Source organism: Pristiophorus japonicus, chromosome 14 (genome assembly GCF_044704955.1).
Source record: "Pristiophorus japonicus isolate sPriJap1 chromosome 14, sPriJap1.hap1, whole genome shotgun sequence".
NCBI lineage: Eukaryota > Metazoa > Chordata > Chondrichthyes > Pristiophoridae > Pristiophorus > Pristiophorus japonicus.
In genome coordinates, this window is record NC_091990.1 from 120,060,743 (window position 1) to 120,088,223 (window position 27,481).

The 27,481-nt window shown below is 47.3% G+C and overlaps 1 long non-coding RNA gene and 1 pseudogene across 1 annotated transcript in view; one reads left to right on the forward strand and one right to left on the reverse strand.

Annotated features, from left to right (window-relative positions):
- The window catches only part of LOC139279477 (uncharacterized), a 152,971-nt gene that overhangs the window by 79,477 nt on the left and 46,013 nt on the right, over nt 1-27,481 (forward strand). The window contains exon 3 of the long non-coding RNA XR_011596481.1: nt 20,184-20,260. This is a non-coding gene — a long non-coding RNA (uncharacterized lncRNA). The remainder of the gene's footprint in view (nt 1-20,183; nt 20,261-27,481) is intronic.
- On the reverse strand, nt 4,057-4,175 carry LOC139280328 (5S ribosomal RNA; annotated as a pseudogene).

A 27,481-nucleotide genomic window follows, 5' to 3' on the forward strand; every position in this document is an offset into this window, starting at 1 on the left:
AAACATGCTATTCATGGCATCCTCAGCATCGCGAATGCTCCAGATTAAATCCACCCGCAGCTCCAGTGCCACAATGCGGTCTGTCAGGAGCTGCAGAAGGATACACTTCCCGCACATGTAGTCGTCTATCCCTGAGTTCCCACATAGCACAGTAGGAGCATGATACCTCCTGCAGTGTTGTCCATGCAATGTTGTACATTGTAATGACATGAGTTTTCTAGTCTCTTACAATGAAGATTGACCACTTTCAAATTTATAAATTGCATGAACTCATATTACTAAACATCCATACCCTCCTCTTGGGTAGGCCATTTAGGACTGAGATGAGGAGAAACTTCTTCACTCAGAGAGTTGTTAACCTGTGGAATTCCCTGCCGCAGAGAGTTGTTGATGCCAGTTCACTGGATATATTCAAGAAGGAGTTAGATATGGCTCTTACGGTTAAGGGGATCAAGGGGTATGGAGAGAAAGCAGGAAAGGGGTACTGAAGGAATGATCAGCCATGATCTTATTGAATAACGGTGCAGGCTCGAAGGGCCAAATGGCCTACTCCTACACCTATTTTCTATTTTTCTATGTTTCCATGCTGGTAGTTAGCTCCATCTCGCTGCCGACCTAAAGGAGCCTCAGGGCGCGTTAATGGATGGTTAATGTCGGGTAGAGACCTCGACCTTGCACTGGCTAAATGAAGTGCAGGTGGTCCCGATGCCAGGCGGTCATGCAATGCAGGTAATTTTGCACATGAATCATAGATAGTACAGCAGAGAAAGAGGCCAGTTGGCCCATTGAGCCTGCGCTGGATCTCTCGAAGAGCAATTCAGTGAGTCTCACTCCCCTGCTCTTTCCCCACATCCCTGCAATTTTTTCTCCTTCATTTATGTAATGTATTTGCTTCATGGGTTCTTTGCTTAAGAAATCATAGCAACATATTACTACTAAGAACTAGTTGGTTTATTAGCAAAAGGTTTAACAATCACACTGCACATTATCCATTCATCCACCATGCTCACAACTACCTGCTTCAGCGTGGATACCCCGAACCTAACTGGCTGGGGTTTTATGGAGTCTTGGGAACATCATGTGACTGGCTAAACCACTCTTAACGCAACAGCTCTACAACTATTTTGGTTGTAAGGCAATAAATCAAGTGCCCCCTGATTAAAGGAGGACGGGGGGGGGGGGGGGGCGGGGACACACCAAACATTTTCAAACAAGTGCCCCGTTGTTTTTTGATTTTTTGTTGTTGTTGAAGGCACTGAAACACAAATTATACAAGTGCCGCTGGCTAAAAGGGTGGGGGCTGGGGGGGGGGGGGGTCTAAAAACCAGCACAATAAACAAATTAAACTTTAAACATATAAAATCAAATTAAAATTTGGTTGCCGGGGGTAATGATGCACTCCCGTGCCTCAACAGTTCTACAACTATTTTGTTACAAAACAAAAACAATTAAATCAAATTCCCCCTGATCACACACACACACACACTCCAAACACTTTTCAAGTGCCCTTTTTTGGTTTTTTTTGTATGTTTTTTATTTTTTTGGGGGGCACTAAAACTACAAATTATACAAGCCCTCTGGCTAAATGGGAGGGTACACTAAAACCCAGCACAATAAACAAATTAAACTTTAAACAAATAAAATCAAATTAAAATTTGGTTGCTGGGGATGATGATGCACTCCAGTCTCTCCGGAGCCTCAACAGCTCTACAACTCTTGTTGTAAACAAAATTAAACAGTTAAATCAAGTGCCCCCTGATCTGGGGGACACTCCAAACACTTTTCAAGTGCCCTTTTTTTGTGCTATTTGGGGGGGGATTTTGGTGATTTTTTGGGGTGTTTTTTTTTCGGTACTAAAAATACAAATTTTACACGTGCCCCCTGGCTAAAAGGTGGGGGACACTAAAACCGGCAATAAAAACAAATTAAACTTTAAAACATATAAAATCAAATTAAAATTTGGTTGTCGGGGGTGACGATGCACTCCAGTCCCTCCGACGCCTCAACAGATCTACAACTCTTTTGTTGAGAACGATTAACCAATTAAATCAAGTGCCCCCTTCGGGGGGAGGGACACTCCAAACATTTTTCAAATGCCCTTTTTTTGGTTTTTATTTTGTTTTTTTGTGGGGTTTTTCTTGTGGGTTTTTTTGGGCACCGAGAGGCAAATTATACAAATGCCCCCTAACTGGGGGGACAGAAAAAACCGGCAATAAAGCACATTAAAACATGTAAAATCAAATTAAAATTTGGTTGCCGGGGGTGATGATGCACCCCAGTCTCTCTGGCTCCTCAACAGATCTACAACTCTTTTGTTGTGAACAAAAATAAACAATTAAATCAAGTGCCCCCTTATTAAAGGGGGGGGGGGGGAGAGGAACACTCCAAACAGTTTACAAGTGCCTTTTTTTGGGGAGTTTTTTGTGGGTTTTTTTGTGGGTTTTTTTGGCACTAAAACCACAAATATATACAAGTGCCCCCTATAAAAGGGAAGGGGGACACTAAAACCCGGCAATTAAAACAAATTAAACTTTAAAACATGTAAAATCAAATTAAAATTTGGTTGCCGGGGGTGATAATGCACTCCAGTCCCTCCGGTGCCCACCTCTCGCGGAAGGCCGCGAGCATACAGGTGGACACCGCGTGCTCCATCTCCAAGGACACCCTGGCCCGGATGTAGGCGCGGAAGAGAGGCAGGCAGTCAGGCTGAACGACCCCCTCGACTGCCCGCTGCCTGGACCGGCTGATGGCACCCTTGGCCGTGCCCAGGAGCAGTCCTACGAGGAGGCCCTCGGACCTACCCGCTCCCCTCTGCACAGGGTGCCCAAAGATCAGGAGTGTGGGACTGAAGTGCAGCCAGAATTTCAGGAGCAGCCCCTTTAAATAATGGAACAGGGGCTGCAACCTCGTACATTCAATAAAAACATGGAACACGGACTACTCCAGAACGGCGCCTCTACAACTCTTTTGGGTGGGAACAAAATAAACATTAGATCAAGTGCCCCCCAATCTGGGGGACACTCCAGACACTTTTAACTGCTCCTTTATTTCCGGCACCTCTACAACTCTTTTAGAGTAAACAAAATAAACATTAGATCAAGTGCCCCCTGATCTGGGGGACACTCCAGACACTTTTAACTGCCCTCTTTTTTTATTTTTTGGGGTTTTTTTGTGGATTTTTTTTTTGTGATTTTTGTGATTTTTTTGGGGGCATTAAAATTATATATTTTACAAGTGCCCCCTATAAAAGGGGAGGGAGACACTAAAACCAGCAATGAAAACAAATTAAACTTTAAAACAGAAAAAAATCAAATTAAAATTTGGTTGCCGGGGGTGATGATGCACTCCAGTCCCTCCGTGCCCAGCTCTCGCGGAAGGCCGCGAGCGTACCGTTGGACACCGCGTGCTCCATCTCCAAGGACACTCTGGCTCAGATGTAAGCGCGGAAGAGAGGCAGGCAGTCAGGCTGAAAGACCCCCTCGACTGCCCGCTGCCTGGACCGGCTGATGGCCCCCTTGGCCGTGCCAAGAAGCAGTCCTACGAGGAGGCCCTCGGTCCTTCCCGCTCCCCTCCGCACAGGGTGCCCAAAGATCAGGAGTGTGGGACTGAAGTGCAGCCAGAAATTGAGGAGCAGCCCCTTTAAATATTGAAACAGGGGCTGCAACCTCGTGCATTCAATAAAAACATGGAACACCGACTCTTCCAGACCGCAGAAATTGCAGGCGGCCTGGGAGCCCGTGAACCGACTTAAAAATTTATTGCACAGGACTGCTCAGTGCACCACCCTCCAGGCCAAGTCCCCGATGAATAATGGGAGGACTCCTGCGTAGAGTGCACTCCATCGGGGACCCGCGCCTCCTCCGGACGGCAAGATGTTGCGCCATGGCGTGTCCGGACGGCAGACGAGGATGGCAAGGTTGAGAGTGTGCAGGAGCAGCCCGTACAGGAAACCTCTCTGCGCAGAACTAAAAGGCACGGAGGGGATTTCCCCGAGGCGGCTCAAGTTGTGAGGTACCGGGGTTTGGCGCTGATGAGGAATTCCGTCCGGACGGTGGGAGCCGACTGCACCTGGTATTCCCAGGCAGTCTCCCATCCAATTACTAACCAGGCCTGACTCTGCTTAGTTTCTGAGATCAGACTAGATCGGGCGTTTTCAGACTAGTGTGGCCGTAGGCCGGCACCTCTACAACTCTTTTGACAGGAGACAAAATTAACCAGTTAAGTCAAGCGCCCCCCAATCTGGGGGACACTCCAAACATTTTTCAAGGCCCTGTTTTTGTTTTTTTTTCTTCTTCACTTTTTTTGGGTTTTTTTGTGATTTTTTTTTTGGGCAATAAAATCATAAATTTTACAAGTGCCCCCTATAAAAGGGGAGGGGGACACTAAAAATCCGGCAATTAAACAAATTAAACTTTAAAACATGTAAAATCAAATTAAAATTTGGTTGCCGGGCGTGATGATGCACTCCAGTCCCTCCGGCGCCCACCTCTCGCGGAAGGCTGCGAGCGTACCGGTGGACACCGCGTGCTCCATCTCCAAGGACACCCTGGACCGGATGTAGGTGCGGAAGAGAGGCAGGCAGTCGGGCTGAACGACCCCATCGACCACCCGCTGCCTGGACCGGCTGATGGCACCCTTGGCCGTGCCCAGGAGCAGTCCTACGAGGAGGCCCTCGGACCTACCCGCTCCCCTCTGCACAGGGTGCCCAAAGGTCAGGAGTGTGGGACTGAAGTGCAGCCAGAAATTGAGGAGCAGCCCTTTTAAATAATGGAACAGGGGCTGCAACCTCGCACACTCCATAAAAACGTGGAACACGGACTCTTCCAGACCGAAGAAATTGCAAGCGGCCTGGGAGCCTGTGAACCGGCTTAAAAATTTGTTGCACGGGACTGCTCCGTGCACCACCCTCCAGGCCAAGTCCCCGATAAATAGTGGGAGGACTCCCGCGTAGAGTGCACTCCATCGGGGACCCCCGCCCTCCTCTGGACGGCAAGATGTTGCACCATGGCGTGTCCGGACGACAGACGAGGATGGCAAAGTTGAGAGTGTGCAGGAGCAGCCCGTACAGGAAACCCCCGAGGTGGCTCAAGTTGTGAGGCGCCGGCTCCTGAGGGAGGTTCCGGGGTTTGGCACCAATGAAGAATTCCGTCCGGATGGGGGGAGCTGACTGCACCTGGTACTCCCAGGCAATCTCCCATCCAATTACTAACTAGGCCTGACTCTGCTTAACTTCCGAGATCAGACTAGATCAGGTGTTTTTAGACTAGTGTGGCTGTAGGCTGGCGCCTCTACAAACCTGTCAGCATACTCACAGGTGCATACATTACAAAGTATTTATCCAATTCTCTTTTGAAGGCTACTATTGACTCTGTGTCCACCATCCTATCAGGCAGTGCATTCCAAATACTAACCACTCGTGTAAAAAGGTTTTTCCTCATGTCGCCTCTGGTTCTTTTGCCAATTACGTTAAATCTGTGTTCTCTGATTATCATCCTTTTAGCCATTGGAAACAGTTTCTCTGAGTTATTGATGCATCAGCCTGTGGGATCAAAAGCAGCAAATGTATTTTTGCCTTGATCCTAATTGTTGTAATATTATGTCCATTTACCCATCATTTAGATGGCTGGATGGATAAATAAGGGCCCAGCTGGCGTCAGTGGATATTCCAGTTTTGATGTTTAGCTCATGGAACCCACACACCAAAGTACATTTATAACACAATGTTGTCAATTCCAATGTACTGCTGCAGCACATTGGACCGAAAATAAATTGCGGCTTCTCCTGGTGCGTATGATGTGTGCTGCACTCAGAGAGGCCTCGCAAATGCCAGTTCTTGGTGTGCAATGCGCATGCACTGAGTACCGGCTTTTGCGATCTGTCCCGGGAGAAGGACATTGGCGGGCGGAGATTTGGGCTATTTGTCCAACTCTTGCCCAGCGAATGTCCTTCAAACTCTTACGCATGGTAAAAGCAGGCGTATAGCCTACTTTTACCAGTGTAAGAGTTTTAAAACATAGAAAAATTAACTGTTATTACTTATTTTTATATTAAAAACCCTGTCCATGAAGGTAGTAAATTTATTTTTAACATTTTTTTAAAAATTCAAATTTTTTTCTCTAAAACATTTAATTTAATGCAATTTCTATTAAGTTAAAAAAAGTGAAGTCTTTTTTTTATTTATGTTTGTGTTTTATTTGAGTTTAGGAGTGTTCTCATCGATAGCAATGGGAGCTCGGAGATCCCATTACTATCAATGAGAATACCACATTGTGATTGGTGGTCCAGGCGCACGTGATTCCAGGATACGAATATGCTCCTGAAAGAGATGTTCCTGTACGCTGGACTGCAAAACTAGGCCTCCGAGCACAATCCTACCTTCCTCTGGGACCACCAGGTATTTTCGGTCGGAGGCATTCGCCCGCAGGAAGCCTCTGACCGCAATTTCCCCCCCATTGTGTTACAACAATGTCTAATCTCATTACTGGCGTGGTAGAAAAACCACAATAACAACACTTGAAGCACAGAAATAAACAACAACAACAACTTGTATTTATATAGCGCCTTTAACGTAGTGAAACGTTCCAAGGCATTATGAGATAAAAATTTGACACTGAGCCGCATAAGTAGAAATTATCGTAGGGAGGTAGGTTTTAAGGAGCATCTTGAAGAAGGAAAGAGAGGTAGAGAGGCAGAGAGGTTTAGGCAGGAGGTTCCAGAGCTTAGGGTCTAGGCAACAGAAGGCATGGCCACCAATCAGGGATGCTCAAGAGGGCAGAATTAGAGGAGCGCAGACATTGTGGGGGGTTATGGGGCTGGAGGAGATTACAAAGATAGTGAGGGGCGAGGCCATGGAGGGATTTGAAAGTAAGAAGGAGAGTAAATGTTCTGTATTAAAGTATTCTGCTTAAGCATTTATACATACCCATCAAACAACAACACCTTGCATTTATATAGTGCCTTTAATGTAGTAAAATATCCCAGGATGCTTATACAATGATGTGCAGCATGGTGCGGCCTACAACAGTTAATGCACCCCTAAACACAAGCTAATTATGGATGAGGAAGGCCATTCGGCCCACCTTGATTCATCCATCCAGAGAGATCCCAAACATCCCTCCCATTGCAGCATCCAGGTAAATGGTTCCAGGGTTTCTGCTCCCATTACTCTCTCTGAAAGTTCTCTCCACGTATTGGTCACTCATTGAATAAAGAGCAATATGCTGATATCTGTCCTAAAAGTACCATTCTCTAGTTTGAACTTTTGTTCCCTGGTTCTATTCCTGCAGTTTCATTTAAAGTAATATTCTGGGTAAACATTTTCTATACACTTAGCAAGCTTACAAACCTCAATAAGATCACCTCACAGTCATCACCTTCCCAGGTGCAGGAGCCCAATTTTCCCCAGTCTTTCCTCATAGCTCAGACTGCTGACACTGGGGCCCCAAGTTTCCACATGATTTGCTCCTGATTTTTAGGAGCAACTGGTGTAGAACAGAGTATCTTAGAAATTGGTATTCTCCACATTGAGTGTGCTCCAGCTCTAGTCAGTTAGAACAGTTTCACTTTTGAACAGAATTTATTTTTCAAAAGGGGGCGTGTCCGGCCACTTACGCCTGTTTTCAAAGTTTCCACAGTGAAAACTTACTCCAAACTAACTTAGAATGGAGTAAGTGAAGATTTTTGTACGCTGGAATAAACCTTGTCTACACTTTAGAAAATCAGGCGTAGGTTACAAATTAGGCGTAGGGAACGAGGTGGGGGGGGGGAGGGGGGGAAGGGAAGTCATTAAATTGTACAATCAATCCTTAGTTATACTTATACAAATATTATACAAATAAATCAAACCTGAATAAAAATGTATAAGCAAAGAAAATATTAAATAAACCATCTTCCTACCTGTGTGAAACAGCAGCAGCTGCTGTGCTTCAGGCAGACCTTTCATGTTGGAGACAGGCCGAGGTGTGGCGTCAGTGTCTCGTCTCGACGGCAGCGGCAGGCAGCAAGCAGCCTTCGAGCTGAGCTGCGGTGCTTGAGGCAGGCCTTCATTCCCCGCGAAGATGCAGCACCCGGACGGACTTGAGGCCATTCGGCCATGGGATTGCAGCGGCGTCAGTGGCTGGCCGGGAGCCGAAGAATGAACACAGGACACACACAGCTGCAGATTTAAAATTCTTTCGGCCGTTCAGCCACGCTTATGTGGCGGCGTCAGTGGCTCGAAGGCAGCCGAAGAATCAGGAGTGGACGTGAGGCCATTCGGCCATGGGATTGCAGCGGCGTCAGTGGCTGGCCGGGAGCCGAAGAAAGAACAGCAGCAGCCTTCGAGCTGTGAGGGGGACTGACTGAGGCCATTCGGCCATGGGATTGCAGCGGCGTCAGTGGCTGGCCGGGAGCCGAAGAAAGAACAGCAGCAGCCTTCGAGTTGTGAGGGGGACTGAGGCCATTTGGACAGGGAGAGGCAGCCACATTGACATCTTTATATTTAAATTTGCAGAATGAGTGCTGCATTGTCAGCACCACATATGATGCAATGGTTTGCTTCCTCATGCAAGAAATTCTTTGTTCTTGGTGGATGTTGATCCATTGCAAAGTTGAATTGGCACTTTTATTTCTCCAAACACACAGTCCTTAATTTGCAGGCACCGGTTCTGCAAGTTTAGCAGTGAAAAGCTGAACTCACTGATTTCAGCAGGTGATTTATTCAGCAGTGCTGCTAAAAGCACTCCCTCACACACAGAAATATCAAGAAAATTAAAATACAAGCCTTTGCAGGGGTCCAAGAAACAAATCTTCACTTTTTCTGCAGTACTTTTAAAAATGGCCGAGTGCCAATGTTTACTTCAGACTGCGCATGCGCGAACGCTCCAACGCGCACGCGCAGGGTTGCCGGCACCAAGAAGCCTCATTTCAATTGTACCCGCCCCCTCCTACTTACAAAATCGGCGCGAGTGGTAGGCTCCACCCCCTGTGCGCCGCGCCAAGCAGACATCGAGCTCCAAGGAGCTCGAGAATACCGCACTTTTTTTCCGGCGCCGTTTTCGGCGCGAAAAACAGGCGTCCAGCTCTGAGGTGCGCCTTTTTCGCCGCGTGTTGAAACTTGGGGCCTGGGAGTCAACCTCGTGGCTCCTCTCTGAATGAAAAGAAAGAAAGAATTGCCTTATAAAGCTTATTTAGCCTTATTTAGAGGAATATAGAAAGTTAAAAGGCAAAATTAAAAAGGATATTAGGAATGCTAAGAGAGAGCATGAGAAATTCTTGACCAGTAAAATTAAGGAAAATTAAGATGTTCTATAAATATATTAAGAGTAAGAGGGTAACTAAAGAAAGGATAGGGCCTATTAGAGACCATGAGGATAATCTTTGTGTGGAGGAGGAAGATGTTGGTAAGGTTCTTAATGAATGCTTTGCTTCTGTTGCCACAAAGGAAAGGGGCAATGCAGATTCTGCTATCGAGAAGGAGTGTAAAATTCTGGACGAAATAAACATGGTGAGAGAGGAAGTATTAAGGGGTTTAGCAACTTTGAAAGTAGATAAGACCCCAGGCCTGGATGAAATGCATCCCAGGCTGTTGAACAAAGCAAAAGAGGAAATAGCAGAGGCCTTGATCATCATTTTCCAGTCCTCTTTGAATTTAGGCATGATGCCAGAGGATTGGAGGACTGCTAATACCCTTGTTTAAGAAGGGGGAAAGTGATAGGCCGAGTAATTACAGGCCAGTCAGCCTAACCTCAGTGGTGGGAAATTATTGGAAAACATCCTGAAGGACAGGACAAATCTACATTTAGAAAGGCAAGGATTAATTAGGGACAGTCAGCACGGATTTGTTAAGCGAAGATCGTGTTGGAGTAACCTGATTGAATTTTTTGAGGAAGGAACCAAGAGGGTCGATGAGGGTAGTGCGTATGATGTAGTGTATATGGACTTTAGCAAAGCTTTTGATAAGATCCCGCATGGCAGACAGGTCACGGAGGTAAAAGACCATGGGATCCAGGGCAAAGTGGCAAGTTGGATCCTAAATTGGCTTAGAGGTGGGAAGCAAAGGGTAATGGGTGTTAGATGTTTTTGTGACTGGAAGGATGTTTCCAGTGGAGTTCCGCAGGGCTCAGTACTGGGTCCCTTGCTTTTTGTGGTATACATTAATGATCTAGATTTGAATACAGGGGGCATGATTAAGAAGTTTGCAGATGACACTAAAATTGGCTGTGTGGTTGATAATGAAGAGGAAAGTCATGGACTGCAGGAGGATATCAATCTACTGGTCAGGTGGGCAGGACAGTGGCAAATGGAATTTAATTTGGAAAAGTGTGAGGTAATGCACTTTGGGAGGGCTAATAAGGAAGGGGTATATACATTAAACAGTAGGCCACTTAGAAGTGTAGATGAACAAAGGGACCTTGGAGTGTTTGTCCACAGATCCCTGATTGTAGCAGACCAGGTGGATAAGGTGGTTAAGAAGGCATACGGAATGCTTGCCTTTATTAGCCGAGGCATAGAATATAAGAGCAGGGAGGTTATGCTTCAATTGTATAATACTTTTGTTAGGTCACAGCTGAAAGACTGCGTGCAGTTCTAGTCGCCGTATTATAGGAAGGACGTGATTGCATTGGAGAGGGTGCAGAGGAGATTTAAGAAGATGCTGCCTGGAATGGAGAATCTTAGCTATGAGGACAGATTGGATAGGCTGGGTTTGTTCTCCTTGGACAGAAGAGGTTGAGAGAAGATTTCATTGAGGTGTATAAAATTTGAGGGGCATGGATAAGTGGATAGCAAGGGCCTATTTCATTGGTGGAGGGGTCAATTACGAGGGACATAGTTTTGAAGTGGTTGGTGGAAGGTTTAGCGGTGATTTGAGGGGAAACTTCTTCATGCAGAGGGTTGTGGGGGTCTGGAACTCACTGCATGGAAGTGTAAGTGGTTTCCCTTAGGTGCTTTCGAAGCACCCGCACTTTACAATAGTTCTAACGCTGGAGTTACTGTACTGAACAGATAAATGAGTCAGGCTCGGGTACCTTGGTCCGGGTACCGGCAATGCTTTTATTAAAGTTAAAACACACTCCTGCACCCAGTAAAACCATACATACCCTGGTATGTAAAACAAACAAATGCAGTACAATACACAGTTTGGCCTGTCTAAACAGGCCCCTAACGCGAAGTACCCATTTCTAAAACACCTTCCCTGAAAACCTCTAAAGCTTGGTAGGGACACACGACATCCTTTCACACTATGCGGTGGTCTTAAAGATCCGTGGGCTGGGATAAATGCTCACCAATTACCCCTCCGGCTTACTCGCTGCTTCTCCCGATGAGCCGTATCTTCTAGGTCCGTACCAAACTGTGGTATTCAAGTCCAGTCTCAAGATCAGCCTCCCAGTTGAAGTAACAAGGCTCTCTTGTGCTTGAGTCTCTGAACCCTCAACCTTCTGACTCCGACGTTAGAGTGCTACCCACTGAGCCACAGCTGACACATCAGTGGTTATCTAAAATGTATATGGTTATGCGAACAAAACTGTGACGTGAATAATGCTGTGTTTACATGATTGTATTAGAACTGGAGACAAAAAGTCTCTTCAGATTAGTATTAGAATAGTTAGATAGATGCTTAGAAGCCGCTTATGTTTTTGGCTCCCTGCAGATGTTATAGCATTCTGCACTGTGATGGTCATATATAATCTTGTTTTCAAGTTAGGATTTTGACTTTGTTTATGTATCTCTAATTTGACCAACTAAGACTCAATGGGGCCAAAATTCAGCCTCCCGATAAGGCCACTTGCCAATGGTAAGCAGCAACCACGTGATGGAGTCAAATGGCTGCCGCTGCGAAATTCTCCTAGATGCTGTTTCTACTGGTCCCCATTTCTGGCCCACTGCTGCCGACCCCTCCTAAATGCATTATCAAAGCGCGCAACGCCAATCTCCCACACCTCAAGCTAAATTCAGGGGAAAAAATCTTCGGCCCGCCGAGCGGTGCCTCTGACAGTTTTTTCTGCTGGTGCACTGTGTGTGCAGTGTGTGCGACATGGCTGTGCAGCAGCCATTCAAGGGGAGGGCACCCCCTCTTGGGTGCCAGGCCACTGGCCTGGCCGAAGCCCTCCTTGGTGGCTCAGTGGACCGAAGTTAAAAAAGTGTGGAGGCTCTCCCCTTTAAGTGAAGGGGAGAGACGTGATGACATACAAGCATCGTGATGTCATCAGCGCTATGCTACTGCCAGTGGCAGAGACTCCATCCCACCTCCACTTCCGCCCTTCTCATGATCGATCTTCTGCTCTCCGCCCCACTTCTGTCCCCATTATGACCGACTTTCGGTCCGCTCGAAAAAAAATGACAAAGAACTGAATTTTCACAAGAGGCCACCTCATCCACCGTGGCGATGAAAACACAAGAAAAGTGGTAGGCGCAACCCGTTTCAGGTAGCGGTGAATTTTGGCCCCAATGGCTACGGCTTTTCTATTATTACTAATAATTAAGTTATAATGCTAAGGTAGGCATTGGAGTTAGCTAAACACAACTGCTTGCGAAGATAATTAAAAGTTAATTAGTATAAAAACATAGAATGGAAGTAATTTAAGGGAGTTAAGGTATCCATCTCAGGATGGAACAGACTGTTAGATTAAAGTGAGATAGTTTGGATAACTACATTCTGAGTGAGGCAGCTTGGGCCCCCTGATTAAGAGGGTACAAGGCCCCCTTGTACTGGCTGTACCAGGGAGGATAGGGACAATGGAGATAAAATGAATTTCAATGGAGGAACCTTCAGGATGTATAAACAAGAAAGACAAATAGGCAAAGAACATGAGACCCCTTTAGGGTTTGGCTTTCATCCAAGAATTGAGACAAATAACGCGACATGCCACACAAAATACTGCGGATGCCCGAATCTGAAATAAAAACAGAAAATTTCAGCAGATCCGGCAACATCTGTGGAGAGAGAATCAGAGTTAACGTTTCAGGTTGATGACCCTTCGTCAGAAATGGCAATAATTCAAAATGTAACATATTCTTAAGGAAGTGCTGGGACCCTGAAAGGAGGAGGGGGGAGGGGGGTGAGGAAAGAACAAAAGGGAAGCTCTGTGATAGGATGGAAGGCAAGAGAGATTTGAGAGACAAAGGGGATAATGAGCCGAAATTAGATGGTAATGGCACAAGTTAGGAAACAAAAGGTGAGTCTAGATAGAGTGTGAATGGCGGAATCATTACCAGCTGCATGGAAAACAGCGAGAAACTTAACATTTAAAAAAAGGGGGCGAAAATTTTTGTAAAAAAAGCGAGGAAAGGGAACAAAATGTGGGCAGAGGTTATGGCCTGAAATTGTTGAACTCGATGTTGAGTCCAGAAGTCTGTAAAGTGCCTAAACGATAGACAAAGTGCTGTTCCTCGAGCTTGCATTGAGCTTCATTGGAACAGTGTAGGAAGCCAAGAACCGAGATGTCAGAGTGGGAATGGAGTGGAGAATTAAAGTGAGGCGACCGGAAGCTCTGAACCACATACGGATGGAACGGAGCTGTCCCGCAAATGTAGGGGAGACCACATCGAGAGCAGTGAATAGAGTTTACTAAATTGAAAGAAGAACAAGTAAATCGCTGTTCACCTGGAAGACGTATTTGGGGCCTTGGATAGAGGTAAGGGAGGAGGTAAAAGGATGTAACTCGACATGCCATTGGGCACCGAGTTTTTAGGGTAACCTCTATAAGTTAAAAGGTCTTGTCAATATTCCAATCCAGGCCCACCTGTAAAAAGAGAATAAAAGAAACCCCATGAGGGCTTGTTCACACAGACGGTGAAGGGGAGAGCCATAAAAGAGGTGAGCTGGTTGAATGTTCTTCTGAGAGTGGTCCCATGCTCGCAGAGGTTAACACTTTTGGAGATTCTAGACAAGAGGAAGAGAGGCTGTAAGCCAGAGAACTGTACCTGCATGCCAGCCGTCTGTCCAATTGGGATTGGTACCAGCTGTTTGTCACGGTCGTATGTGTTTGCCATATAACTAGTGTATTATATTCCGTCTTAAACTCTGATTAAACACAATATACCCACAAGTATTGGTTTGCAATCGATCCTGATTATTTGAAAGACCGGAGATAAGCTGTAAATTGGCTAATCTTTATAGTGGCCATTCCGGAGTGGGGCAATTCGGAGCAGCGCCAGTCTGAGCAGGGCCATTTCAGAGTGGAGCTATTCCTGACCGGGGCCATTCTGGAGCAAGGCAAAGCAGAGCGGGGCCAGATTGAGCAGAGCAAGCTCAATACAGTCAGCCCTCGCTATGGGGCAGGGCGAAGCTTTAAAAATCATTGTGAGGGATCGGTAGACAGCTACGTGTACCTGACCGGTTACAGGTGAGTGAGTTGCCGAGTTTTAACAGGTGAGTAAGAAGGGACTTGTTGCTGTCGGATGGCAGTAACCTGTTTTAGGGGAGGAAATGAGAAACGAGCTTGTGTGAATTTTGAGTTGTACGTGAATTTGCTTATTAAGATAAAATGATCCTACTGTAGATGGGTTTGCAGCATCGGGCTTTCAATGATTCGGTGAAGCAAGGAAGTATTTTAGCAGAAGGAAGAAGAGTGATTATCGCAAGTTTAACTTCCTTTCATTTGCTACTTTTTAATAAATCCAATTTTGCACCAGGGATGTATTTATGGTTTACTCTTGTTGCTGATGAAAGTTCATAAAAATCTTAATAACATAAAAAGTGGAGAAAATTGGAGCTTACTTTTGAAAATCAGAATACTGGTGTCAGGTTTATATCTTTAGAAATGCTCAGGCACCTCACCTGCTACAGGCCAACTCAATTAGCACATCTGTCTGCTGAAGACTTCAAATCGCCTGCGGGCAACAAATGTTGCCTTTGTCAGAAATAAAAATGTGAAAATTAATTTTTTTAATTCGGAAAATTGTTTGCAGTCGGAAAAAATACAGGAAGGTGATGTTAATTTTACCGTAAACAAAGTTGCAGAATGGGCATGTAAATGACAAACGAATTGCCATATAGATAAGTGTGAGGTGGTGCATTTTGGCAGCAGGAATAAGGAGGCTACCTAATCCTTGGAAAATATGAATCTAAATGGGGTAGAGGTGCAGCTTCACACATCATTAAAAGTAGCAACACAGGTTAAAAAAACCATAAAAGTGCAAATAAAGCACGGGGATTCATTTCTAGAGGAATAGAATTCAAAAGCAGAGAAGTTATGTTAAACTTGTATCGAACCTTGTCTGATTGTCTCATGATTTGAGACAGTGGGGTGGCAATATGGCATTACTGCAAATATACGTTTAAGTGGTTGCTGTTGCTGTTGTTGTTGTATAAGTTGTTGTTGTAAATGTGGTTGTAAAATTTGCCCAAAGACGAAAAAGTCACGCTCAAAGGAGTTCATGGCCCGTTCAGTAAAAAATAAAATTAGAGGGACCATTGGTGGGGGCCACTATTCCGCTCCCATCGGACGTGAATGACCGCCCCCCCCACCCCAGCTACTCTGCTCCCGGGTGTCAACCCAGAGGCTGGAGCTCTGGTCTCTGGATCACCGGGATTACGATGGACTGAGCGGGGACATTCTGTTCCCAGAGGGATGAGCATCCGCCTTGCTGTCGACCCAGTATTCAGAGACCAGGGCCTAGCAATTCAGGCGGTTGGGGCGGCGGGGCAGGGGTGGGGTGAGGTGCACAGGGAACAGACCCTCCGTACAAAGGGTGAGGCCTGAGGAGCACCCGATATTGGGCCTCAGGCCTCATTACCACTGAGCTGGTGAGGGGCGGACAGTAACAGGCGAAGCGTGATGGAAGTTTGGGTCACTACGATGTCAACAGCGGCCCTCAGCTAAGTGAAGACGAGGGGGCGGGGTAAGGCGATTGGGTCAGGAGTTAGTGGTGATTGGGGTGTGTAGCGACAATCAGGAGGTCAGCGATTGTGTTGAACTGGAGGGTGTGGGACTTGGGGGAAGTGGTGGCTCAGGGGGAGATTCTGCTCCAGTTTTGCAACAGGCAAAAGGCCTCCTGTTTGCATATGCAAAGGGCCTAATGCCTGTTTCAGGCATGGGTACAACACGCCAATTTTTGGGCCTTTACCAATATGGCAAGGGGCGCACTCACGGCTCATAATGTGCATTCGCTCCCTGCCTGCCAGGAGACTTAGGAGGCCTTTTGGTATCAGAAATACAGGCGCTGCATGGGCAAATTTCTAGACCTAGAACTCTCATCGTTGCTTTCATTGACTGCCTGGAAAGGGCCTCAAATCCACAACCTTCGGCTCAGAGGCAGTCTTAAACCAAGACTCATTCCACCGTTATTGAATAATGCAGCAGTGTTATACCATGTGACATTATTTGAGTATGACAGTCCACATATCTGGTATTCCAGGCAGTAATGTTGGCCTTGCTTTTGATGAAGCCATCCACGTGCATGAAAAAAAGCAATTGCTTCAACCATGTCAGCTGATTCCTATGCCTGTGATAGATGGCATAATGTGCTTAAAAATGCAGTTGATCTAAGTGCAGAGTACTCACGTGGAAAGCCAAGACATGTCTCCCCCTGTAGCTGGTCAACCCGGCACATCTGTGATTATAGCAGAGGTCTGAGGTCTGCTCACTGTCCCTGTCAATTATCTCCATTATAAGTTCCCATGTCCACATTTATAATGGAATAAAAACAGAAAATGCTGGAAATACTCAGCATCTGTGGAGGGAGAATCAGAGTTAATGCGTTAGGTCGATAACCTTTCCTCAGATGGAACCTGTCTGTGTAAACGCGTCACGCTGCAATTACATTGTCCTGTCAGTGGTGGCGCTGTATCGCTTCAGTTTTACATCTCCCAGTTTTTCATCAACTCCACTTCTCTGCTTCCTAAGTTACCATACCTTTCTGCTATTTAACTGTATATAATAATATTAAATCAAAGTATTAGATAAAAATACAGTAGGCACAGTGAAGGCTATGGGCCTTGATGACATCGCTGGCTGAAAACCCACGCACCAAAACTAGCTGATTCCCGAACCAAACTATTCCAGCGCAGCACTGACACTAGCATCTACCCGATAAGGCTGCTCCTGCTCTGCGTCTGCCTGGAACCTTGGAGCGATGCTATGTGATAGCCCTCTGTTTTTTTAATATTGTAATGAAGGCAGCAGTCACACTGCACAAAGCACAAAGATTAGGATCACATAGTGAGGAATGGCCCTGGGCAAGGTGGGGGTGTCGGCACCTAGTACAGGCATCATGCAACGGGCAGACCAAGAAATGAGTCAACTCATGCTGCTGCTTCTAGTGACTGGTTATAGAGAACTTCCAGCAGAGACCTTGGAGTAGATTAATAGTGACCTCCTCAGTTTAGAGATAATACATGGCTGATTGAAGAAAGGGAGCAGGAAATAAAAACAAAGTAATATAAATAGCAGCTACGTGTAGTAAGGTCATCATCATCATAGGCAGTCCCTCGAAACGAGGATGACTTGCTTCCATGCCAATAAAAAGGATGAGTTCACTAGTGTTTCGAATGAAGAACCCAAACTACATCCTCAAGGGTGGAAGATGCCCGTGCGTGGATTTTTTTAACGTGGGGTGACCGTTGCACATCAACCACCACATGGGCTTGACAGAGCTAGGTCTTGGTCCAGTGGCAAGGGTTATCCAAGACAACTGGAGACCTGCTCTGCTGCACGGACCTAGTGCGCACACTGGGCCCTGAACTCATGCCTCCCCTGGATCCTGATCACATCCCTCCACAGTCTCTCACAGCTTCTTCGCCCCGATCTCGCTGTTCCTGCAGTACCTGCCCACGCTCCAATCACCGACCTGGACCTTGCTGATGTCACTCTTCGTTGCCGTTGTCCTCCTGCACCAGCTCGCGCTGTACCTTGCAATGACATGCCTTCATGCTGCCCATGGCCGCCGCTCGCTGCTCCTTTTATGGCCCCGACCTGCCGCTGATGGTTTCTACCAAAAAGTAGAAGTGGGAGACCGGCCAGGAGTGCGTTGGAATAGTTAAGCCTTCTGGTGCAGACTGCATACATAGCTGCCCAGTAATGATGTGGTGCTGCTCAGTGTGGTCATGGTGTATGTGTGGAGACTGAAGATGGAAGTCCGTGTGCTTGAGAATCAGGTTAGCAATGTTTTCGCACGTGCGAGTGTTGTCTCGAGGCGCTTTTGCGAGTGTTCCATTTCCCCGGACTGCAGTCTGGAGGTGCATTGATTAGCTCATAGGCACAGGTGCGAGCGAGTGTTCCATCCCGCAGGGCGCGTGAATTGATTATCTCAGGCTCCGGCCGTGTTCGCAAGCTCCGCGCCTCTCCTGTCGGGTCTCGGGGGACTCGTAGTAAGGTAGCATGCTTGGAGCTGCATTCAATCTTGTTTCTCAGGAAAAGCAATATTTCAATAAAGAGACTTGATCACATAATCTAGGCGAACACTCCAGTGCAGTACTGAGGGAGTGCTGCACTATTGGAGGTGCCATCTTTCGGATGAGACATTAAACTGAGGCCCCGTCTACCCAAACCTGTTCAGGTTAATGCTTGGGATCTATGGGGCTATTTGAAGAGGGGCAGGGAGTTCACCTTGAGTCTTGGCCAACATTCCTCCCTCAAATACATCGCTGTAATGTATTTGCTTCATGGGTTCTTTGTTTAAGAATTCATAGCAACTCATTGCTATTAAGAACTAGTTGTTTTATTAACTAAGGTTTAACAATCACACTACAAAATACCAGTTCATCCACTAGGCTCACAACTGCAAACCTCATCTTGGATGACCGAGACCCAACCGACTGGGGTTTTATTGAGTCTTGTGAACATCACGTGACTGGCTAAGCCACCCACAATGCAACAGCGCCACAAACTGGTGAACATGCTCACAGGTGCATACATTACAACCGCCAAACAGGTGATTTGGTCATTCTTCTCATCGTTATTTGTGTTCAAATTGGCTGCTGCACTTAGGAACATAGGAACAGGAGTAGGTCATTCAGCCACTCGAGCCTATTCCGCCATTCAATGAGATCACGGCTGGTTTGCGATCTAACTCTACATCTTTGGCCTTTGGCTCAGTACCTTTGGTTAGCAACTTGCTTATTTAACATGAGTCACTGTGCTTCAACATCATTCACTGTATGTAAAGTGTTTCAGGCGTTTCTGGGAGGTGTGCTGAGGTCTGCCCTCTCGGGTGGAATTAAACGATCCCATGGAACTATTTTGAAGACGAGCAGGGGAGTTCTTCCTGGTGTCCCGTCCAATATTTATCCCTCAATCAACATCACTAAATCAGATTATGTGGTCATTATCACGTTATTGTTTGTGGGAACTTGCTGCTTGTACATTGGTTACCATGTTTCCTACATTACATCAGTGACTACACTTTAAAAAAGTACTTATTTGGCTGTAAAGCGTTTTGGACGTCTTGAGGTCATAAAAGTCGCTAAAGAAATGCGAGATCTTTTCTTTTATTCCCTTTGATTTATTCAGCCGGATCCCACTTTTGCACTTCCAACAATTGTCTTCATACTTTTGGAAAGTTGTCACAGGATAAAATCCCTTTAGATGTATTTATAGTGCTCCAAGTAAATTTTGATGCATTCCTATTCATATTTGCATGCTTTTGAAAAGCTTAATGATCTCAAAGCCAATTTGCATTGCATGCGTCACCAATGTTTCATGTTCCCACCTTGTTGACGTCAGTTGGATCGCACTCTACCTGGTTCCTGTGGCAACGCCACTGCAGCCAGGAACCGAGGGGAACTGAGGGAGGGCTTAACAGGATGGGCATCGGTGATCATCGGAGGAACAGAAGTTATGGCAGGTACATTTTCAATGAATGCTTCCCCTCCGCTTATAGCAGGCGCGTTGGCTCTATCGCGAATCGCCCAGTATCTGCGTTGGACTGTGTGTGCTCAAACTTCTTTCATCTTGCTGTTGAGGCTGGGACTTAGTTGAAAATCTGAAAACTGAGATTGATAGATTTTTGTTAGAAGGGGTACGGAACCGTGGAGTTAAGCTATGGATCAGCCATGGCCTAATTGAATGGGGGAACAGGCTCGAGCGGCTGGGGATTTACTCCTGTTCCTACGCTCCTGTCTTGCTTCGTAGATTGGTTTCTATGAATTTGATCTCACCCAAGGTGGCAGGCAAGCTTGACTCCTTCAACAAATCACCTTCTTCATTATCATTGTTTATAACAACAAGGAATGTAAAATCGATCTGCATAATTTGTGTTTACAGGTTTATGGATCGCAAACCCCAACCTGACACCAGTTAGAGGTGATTAAGTGTCAATGGGACAAATGCGCCTCAACGAGGTATGTATTACTCTGTTATCCCTGTTTCTGCCTGAAAGTATGAATTACTCTGTTATCCCTGTTTCTGCCTGAAAAAGCCAGCTTGCTTAACACGTTGAAAGTGGTGACTTTGCAATTGAGAGTAATTGTAATGGAAATTGTTTAATGCTATTTGCCCGATTTAAACGTGGGCATAGTACTGAGTGGTGGGCGCTGCACTGAAAGGGTCTTTTCTTAGTGTAGGGTGGTCTTTTCTCTTCCTTCACTTTCACAGGTCTCCCAGTGGCCATGTGCCATTCCCTGCCCGACAATTGGAGTGGAACAGGTTCGAGGGGCAGACTGGCCTACAACCTGAGAGAGACTTACATTTCTATAAGCCTTTCATGACCACTGGACGTCTCTAAGTGCTTTACAGCCAATGAAGTACTTTTGGAGTGTAGTCACTGTTGTAATGTAGGAACTTGTTCCAATAATCCTATGGATGTCCTATTTCTAAGGCCTGCCAAATAACAGAGGCAAAATACTGCAGCTGTTGGAAAGGGTAAATATAAAGAGAAAACCCTGGAAACACTCAACGTCAGGCAGCATTGTTTGAGGTCTGTGACCTTTCACACGTTGACTTTGTTTCTTTCTCCACAGATGCTGCCTGAGTATTTCCAGCATTTTCTGATTGTAAACGTCGTCTTGTCAGCCATGTAAAGTGCATCCAGGGCAATTGACCTTTGAATTTCTCTCCCTGCAGATTGAGAGGTATCTGGATTTTAATCAGTACCTCCCTGTTGACAGATGAAATTGGGAGCTAATTGTGTGGCGGGATCACAGGCCGGGAAATTGATGCGCAGATGACTACACCGAGACTGATGAGTGAGAGTGTAAAGTCCTTACTCTACAGCATGAAACCACACGCGGCACATTCTGGGGACAAGGTCACTCCGTGACCTCAACTCTTTATTCACAGCACTCCACAAGTGATGACCCTGCAAGGGACCTCCCTTTATATACCTGGGAGATCAGGTAAGGAGTGTCTCCCACAAGTTCACCCCTTGTGGTCAAGGTGTGCATCTAGGTTGTGTGTAAACAGTAATACAGTGGTGTTACATTGTGGTTATATGCATGACATCACCTTCCCCCCCCAAAGTCTTGTTAGGATCATAGGTTTAGTCTTTCAGGTGGTCTACGCTCCCTCATGGAGCGCCGCAGTTGGGGCTCTGGTTGTTTGACACTGACGTGAGTGTCTGTCACCTGTGGTGATTCCAGCCTGTCCGGGCTGACCGCAGGGACTGTGCATTCTTCTGATTGCTCTTGTTGCTCGTTCACTGGCGGTGTTGTGAGCTCCATCTCATGGTCTTCTTCAGGTTCCTTTGTGTCGATGCTGAACCTTTTTTTTTACTTGGTCCAGATGTTTATGGCATATCTGACCATTGTTGAGTTTTACCACGAGGACCCTATTCCCCTCTTTGTCAATTACAGAACCCTCAAGCCATTTGGACCCCATGGCGTGATTGAGGACGAATACAGGATCATTTATTTCTATACATCTCCCCCTCGAATTACGGTCATGGTACTCGTTTTGTGACTTGCTCTTGCCCTCAACTATGTCGGTCAGGACAGGGTGAATGAGGGACAACCGGGTTTTGAGTATCCGTTTCATAAGTAGCTCAGCAGGCGGGACCCCCGTGAGCGAGTGCTGTTGGGATCTATAGGCCAGCAGGAGGCACGATAGGCGGCATTGTAGGGAGGGTCCTTGAATCCTGAGCATACTTTGCTTAATGATTTGGATCGCACGTTCCGCCTGGCCATTGGAGGCCGGCTTGAACGGCGCAGTCCTGACGTGGTTGATGCCATTGCCCGACATAAACTCCCGGAATTCGTAGCTTGTGAAGCATGGGCCATTATCACTAACCAGGATGTCCGGCAAGCCATGGGTTGCAAAGATCGCACATAGGCTTTCCACAGTGGTGGATGACGTGCATGAATTCAGAATGATGCACTCGATCCATTTCGAGTACGTATCTACCACAATGAGAAACATCTTTCCCATGAACGGGCCTGCGTAGTCAACATGAATGTGTGACCATGGCCTGGTGGGCCAGGGCCACGGGCTGAGCGGGACCTCCCTGGGGCATTACCCAGCTGGGCACATGTCGTGCACCTGTGAACACAATGTTCCATGTCTGAATCAATTCCAGGCCACCAAACGTGTGACTGGGCAATGGCCTTCATCAGCACAACGCCTGGGTGCCCGCTGTGAAGTTCCCTGATGAATGCCTCCCTGCCCTTCTGGGGCATAACTCCCTGGCTGCCCCATAGTAGGTAGTCGGCTTGGATGGAGAGCTCATCCATCTGTCTGTGGAACGGTCTGACCTCCTCAGGGCATGCTCCGTGTACGGGCGCCCAATCCCTAGTCAGGACACATTTCTTAAAGAGGGATAGGAGGGGATCTCTGTTTGTCCAGATTTTGATCTGGCGGTCTGTGATGGGGGAGCCTGCGCTGTCAAAGGCATCGACAGCCATGACCATTTCAGTGCTTTGCTCCGCTGCTCCCTCAGTGGTGGCCAGTGGAAGCCTGCTGAGTGCGTCAGCGCAATTTTCAGTGAGAGGCCGGTGCCGGATGGAGTAGTCATAAGCTGCCAGCATGAGAGCCCATCACTGTATGCCGGCTGATGCGTTGGCATTGATAGCCTTGCTGTCTGACAACAGGGATGTTAATGGATTGTGGTCCATCTCGAATACAAATTTCCTACCAAAGAGGTACTGATGCATTTTTTTCACACCATAGACACATGCAAGTGCTTCTTCCTCGACCATCCCATATTCCCATTCTGCTTGAGAGAGCGACCTGGAGGCATAAGCCACAGGTTGTTGTTGACCCTCAGCATTGCCCTGCTGCAACACGCACCCAACCCCATAGGATGATGCATCACATGTCAGAACCAATTTTTTACAGGGGTCGTACAGGGTCAACGACTTGTTTGAACAAAGTAGGTTTCGCGCCCGATCAAAAGCCCGTTCCTGACAGTCCCCCCAAAACCAATCGCAACCCTTACGCAGGAGCACGTGTAGCGGCTCCAACAACGTGCTCAAGTCCGGCAGAAAGTTCCCGAAATAGTTCAACAGTCTCAGAAATGAACGCAACTCCGATGTGTTGCAGGGCCTGGGTGCTCGTCGAATCGCCTCTGTTTTGGCGATGGTGGGCCGAATCCCATCTGCAGCAACCCTCCTGACCAGAAACTCAACCTCAGGAGCTAAAAACACACATTTAGACTTCTTGAGTCGCAGACCTACCCGGTCCAGTCGGCGTAGCACCTCCTCCAGGTTGTGGAGGTGTTCCTTGGTGTCTCGACCCGTGATGAGGATGTCGTCCTGGAATATGATCGTTCCAGGAATGGATTTAAGCAGGCTTTCCATGTTTCGTTGAAAAATCATGGCATTCGATCGGCGGCCGAACGGGCACCTGTTATAAATGAACAGTCCCTTGTGCGTGGTGATGGTGGTCAGTAGTTTAGATTTGTCGGCCAGTTCCTGGGTCATATAGGCTGAGGTGAGGTCCAACTTGGTGAACAGCTTGCCGCCTGCCAGCGTGGTGAAAAGGTCATCCGTTCTCGGGAGCGGGTATTGATCTTGTAGGGATACCCGATTGATAGTGGCCTTGTAGTCGTCAGAGATCCTGACAGAGCCATCCGCTTTTAGGATGGGAACGGTGGGACTCGCCCAGTCGCTGAATTCAAAGGCGAGATGATGCCCTCTCTCAACAGCCGGTCCAATTCGCTCTCGATTTTTTCCTGCATCACATACTGCACTGCTCTGGCTTTGTGGTGCACTTGCCTGGCGTCCAGGTTGATGTGTATCACTACTTTGGTGCCTTTGAAAGTCCCGACGCCAGGTTGGAATAGTGAATCGAATTGTTGTAGGACTTGTGAGCACGAACTTCGCTCCACAGATGACATTGCGTGAACATCCCCCCATTTCCAGTTCATCTCGGCTAACCAGCTCCTTCCCAACAGTGCAGGACCATTGCCCGGGACAATCCAGAGCGGCAGCCGATTCACTAACCCGTTGTGTGTGACAGCCAACATTGAACTGCCTAGCACCGGAATGATTTCTTTAGTGCAAGTCGGCAATTGTGTCTCAATACGTGCTAATTTGGGTCTCCTGGCTTTAAGTGGCCATAGCTTGTCAAATTGCTGAACGCCCATGATTGACTAGCTGGCCCCAGTGTCCAGCTCCATGCATACTGGGATGCCGTTTAATAAAACCCTCATCATCATTGGTGGCGTTTTGGTGTATGAACTGTTCGCCGCATGGACCCGCTGAACCTCGGCGTCCATCGATTTGCCCCAAAAGTCATCTTGCCTCAAAGGACCCTTTTCTGGTCCCTCCGCCTCATATATTAGTCTGGTTGCAGGCTTCCTGCACATTCGAGCTAAGTGGCCACTGAGATTGCAGTTTCTGCAGACAAACTGTTGAAATCTGCAAGATCTGGCTGAGTGTTTTCCCCCATATCTCCACCATGAGTTAAAGTTTCCATTGTTGGGAACAAAGGGACTATGGCCAGGCATTCCGCGCTGACTGTCCCTTTGACTGCTCTTAAGTACCCTATTAGTGGGTGTCAATGGCCCCATCCCGGGCCGCATTGTCCGCTGTGATGGCGTGAACGTCCGTTCAGCCTGCCATTGTCTCTGTTGGAGTCCTACTCTGGCGTCTATTGCTGCCTGGGGGGTGTCTGACTGACTCTGCCAGCCTGCGGGGCTCTGAGTCACATTGATGATATTGACTCCCTGATCCATCGCCGCGTTAGAGGCAGAATTGCGCACGTATATTATTTTCGTCTCTTCCTCCCCCCCACCATGAAAGTTTGAGCTAACAACGCCGGCGCTTCCGAGGTCAAATCCTTGGTCTCAATTAATTCGCGGAAAATTCCCGCATGACCCATGCCCTCGATAAAGAAGTCCCTTAGCATCTCCCCGCTGCAGGCGTCTATGAACTTAGAGGCTGGCCAAACGCCAGAGGTCCGCTACGAAGTCCGGTATGCTCTGTCCTTCATGACGTCGGTGGGTGTAGAATCTGTGTCAGGCCAGAGGTATGCTACTCGACAGTTTGTGGTGCTCCCTGATCAATCTGCTAAGTTTTTCAAAGGTTTTGTCCGCCGGCTTTTTGGGTGCTAGTAAGTCCTTCATGAGCGCGTAAGTCTTTGGTCCGCAGCTGGTCAAAAGATGAGCCCTTCGCTTGTCGGCCGCTGCATCCCCAGCCATTCTTTCATAACGAAGCTTTGCTGAAGCCCCTCAACAAAATCGTCGCAGTCTTCCCCAACACAGTACCATTCCTCTGCACTACCAGTGGCCATTCTCGTGGGTCGTGAATTCCCGTTTCTCGTCGCCAATGTAAAGTCCTTACTCTACAGCATGAAACCACACGAGGCACATTCTGGGGACAAGGTCACTCCGTGACCTCAACTCTTTATTCACAGCACTTCACAAGTGGTGACCCTGCGTGGGACCTCCCTTTATATACCTGGGTGATCAGGTAAAGAGTGTCTCCCACAAGTTCACCCCTTGTGGTCAAGGTGTGCATCTAGGTTGTGTGTATACAGTAATACAGTGGTGTTACATTGTGGTTACATACATGACAGAGAGGACCACGCAAAATTGGTCCTCTGGCATAATCAGGACGTGAACGACGTGCTGGGGACCCCAGTCACGCCCCAATAGGCCATGTGTCAGTCACAGAGAGGAAGAAGATTAGTCGGTGGGGATGTCAGCGATGGAGCAACTGTGAGCCTGGGAGAGGGGTTAGGAGATTGGGGGGCAGGGTGGGGTTGGGGGGTGGGGTGGGGTGGGGTGGGCAGTAGTTGGCGGGGACCTAGAGTTTTAACGTGGAACTCGGCTGCCCATGTCCTAACTCGTACCAAGTCCCGCCTCACCCATCACCCCTGTGCTCGCTGACCTACACTGGCTCTCAGTTAAGCAACGCCTCGATTTCAAAATTTTCATCCTGGTTTACAAATCTCTCCCTGACCTCGCCCACTCCCTATCTCTATAATCTCCTTCAGCCCCACAAGGCCACCGAGATGTCTGCGCTCCTCAAATTTTGCCCTCTTGAACATCCCTGATTATAATCGCTCAACCATTGGTGGCCATGCCTTCAGCTGCCTGGGCCCCAAGCTCTGGAATTCCCTGCCTAAACCTCTCCACCTCTCTACCTCTCTTTCAGCCTTCAAGACGCTCCTTAAAACCTACCTCTTTGCTAAGCTTTTTCATCTGCCGTAATTTCTACTTATGTGGCTCGGTGTTGAATTTTTTTTTAGTCTTTTAACATTCCTGTGAAGCGCCTTGGGATGTTTTACTGCATTAAAGGTGCCATTTAAATACAAGCTGTTGTTGTTGAATGCAGGAGGAGCATTTCCTGCCCCTGCCAGCTTCACGTCAGGGAAGTAGAATGTTTTCTTTACCTGCCTTTTTGATGTCCCTTTAATTGACAGCTGGTTTCGACTGCTGGGAATACTGACCGCAGCCTGGTGCCAAAAAATTTTGGCAAAGTGGCCTGAAATAGACATCAGGCCTCTCCAGTCACCATCGGCAACCGGCTTAATCCCTGTTGCAGGCAGTCGTCCTGGACGACTACAGGGCGCCCTAAACCAATATGGCGTGCGCGGCGCCTGACGGAGAATACACGCCATTTTGGACCCTTCAGCTCCTGCTCTTCGCCTGAAAAGCGGGTGCTGCGTGGACCAATTTCTATCCCACAGTATTCTATTATCCCATGGCGGAACACAACATAACATCATCATCGTCATCATCGTGAACCATCAGATTGCTCGGCACCTTCTTTATCTGATTGTTTCTTCACCTATAATCTCATGAATGCGGAATTAAACTGTAAGCGGTGGGCTGGAGGAGTTTTGCAAAATTACATCATCGCTGTCGCTTCACCTCGTTCCTGCGCTCCAGTCTCGCAGCTGAGCGCTTGAATATTAATCTGTTTTGGGGGGCAATCCCGCTATTGCATGGCCGTAGATGTAATGACGTGAATGTCGTTGATAACAGACCATATTTCAGCCTCTCTCGTTACTGATTCAAGTGGCTGCATCAACTGCTGCTCCAATTCATGAACTGCCCAACAGCATATTGAATAGATTCGTGCTTCAGATGGCCTGGTAGCTCAGGCGCTTGAACCTCACTGCTACCTGTCGCTAGCTTTTATGAATCACATTGAATGTACAGTGCAGAAACAGGCCCATTCTTT